This window comes from Etheostoma cragini, unplaced genomic scaffold (genome assembly GCF_013103735.1).
Source record: "Etheostoma cragini isolate CJK2018 unplaced genomic scaffold, CSU_Ecrag_1.0 ScbMSFa_4266, whole genome shotgun sequence".
Lineage (NCBI taxonomy): Eukaryota > Metazoa > Chordata > Actinopteri > Perciformes > Percidae > Etheostoma > Etheostoma cragini.
Genome location: NW_023268621.1, coordinates 1 through 1,880, shown reverse-complemented (window position 1 = coordinate 1,880; position 1,880 = coordinate 1). Strand labels below are relative to the sequence as shown.

The window sequence follows — 1,880 nt, the reverse complement described above, 5'->3', positions numbered from 1 at the left end:
CTACAACGTCCCTGTTAGTGATGGTGTTACATAGTCTGTCCACCAGAGGACGCTCTACAACGTCCCTGTCGGCAACACTGATTATTTTTTGTTATTGTGTTTTTGTTTAACAGACTTTAAGTTTCTTTTCTTAGGTTTGTATTTTAATACATTTTATTTCTGAGACCTTTATAATATTTTGATGTTCCTCTGGGCTCGAGTTCCCATAGTAACTGACTCTGTGGTGGCGTTACCATAGTTACCTCTCTGGGATGTAGATTCCCATCCTCTGCATCTCCTCCTGGAAGAGCTCCTTGTTGTTACAGAGAGTACATCTGAAGAAGAAGAGGCCGGCATTGTGGGCCTGACGCTGACACACACACACACACACACACACACACACACACACACACACACACAGACAGACACAGACACACACAGACACACACAGACTCATTGTGTAAATATTATGTGAAAAGCACAAATAGTCAAAGACTACAATATCTGTAGTGATATCGAGGTATTTAGTCAAATATATCGTGATATTAGATTTTCTCCATATTTCCCTACAGTAATTTGGGTAAACAGACACTACTGACGTGCATTATTTTAGGGCTGTCCTCGACTAAAGACATTCTTAGTTGACTAAGACACGATTTGTTGATTTAATGGACAGAGCTGTGGCTTTGAGACTAGGAAAGCTCGTTATTAATATAGTTAATGAACATCTGGAAAACTGAGATTCTACACAATGAATCCTGCAAAAGCTCCTCTTTAACTCTGGTGTTCACCAGAAATAACTCAGACGTTTCTTGGAAATGAGCTATAATTAAGCATGAATAAGCATAAGAAAATGACTGTACTAAAGAAATCTTAGTCAACTAAGACCAGAACCCCAGATTGGTCGACTTCTGGACTCAGAGGGGACAGGCCTGCGTTATATATTTAATAGAAGTCCCCCTACCTGCACACAGTCCCTGTGGAACCAGCTGCCGTGGCAGGACGGACATTTGAGGACGGAGTAGCTCAGGACGGGGTCGATGGAGTCCAAACAGACGGAGCAGGACTGAGGCAGACTGAGGTCTGAACTCACACACACAGACTGGGTGGGACTGTGATCCGGACAGTAGGACCTGGAGACAGAGACACACAGAGACACACACACAGAGACACACAGAGACACAGAGACACACACACAGAGACACACAGAGACACAGAGACACAGACACAGAGACACACAGAGACACACACACAGAGACACACAGAGACACAGAGACACACACACAGAGACACACACACAGAGACACACAGAGACACACACACAGAGACACAGAGACACACAGAGACACAGACACACACACAGAGACACATAGACACACAGAGAAACACAGAAACACACAGACACACACACAGACACACATAGACACACTTACAGAGACACAAAAAGACACACATAGACACACATAAACACACAGAGACACACAGAGATACACAGACACAGAGACAAACACACACAGAGAAACACACACACACATACACACAGAGACACATCAGCCTCCTCTGAATGTCTTCCACTCAGTTGACCTTAAGTCAGGGTGTGTGGCCTGAAGTTTTTACTTGTGTGTGTCTGTCTCTTCAAGAAAATAGCAGGGCCAGCCGGTGTGTGTGTGTGTGTGTGTGTTATGGACTCATGACTTCCTGATTAACGGCGTGTTAACGAGCGGTCCGACTCACGGGAAGAGTCCGGTGAACTGGGAGACGTACTGGTGTCTCCTCCCACAGGGGTAGTGGACCGTCCTCCTGCAGCTCGGCACGTTACAGCCCACACACGCTCCCTTCTTCTTACAGCAGGAGCACGTCTGGAACACACAGTACACACAGTACACACCCAGTACACACAC

General features: G+C 45.7%; 1 long non-coding RNA gene across 1 annotated transcript; it reads right to left on the bottom strand.

Annotated features, from left to right (window-relative positions):
• Positions 1-242: 242 nt before the first annotated feature.
• LOC117941097 lies at positions 243-1,839 on the bottom strand. The gene is made up of 3 exons (XR_004655859.1): positions 1,714-1,839; positions 944-1,112; positions 243-349 (listed from the first exon to the last, which is right to left on the bottom strand). It is a non-coding gene; the product is annotated as an uncharacterized LOC117941097 (long non-coding RNA).
• Positions 1,840-1,880: the final 41 nt, after the last annotated feature.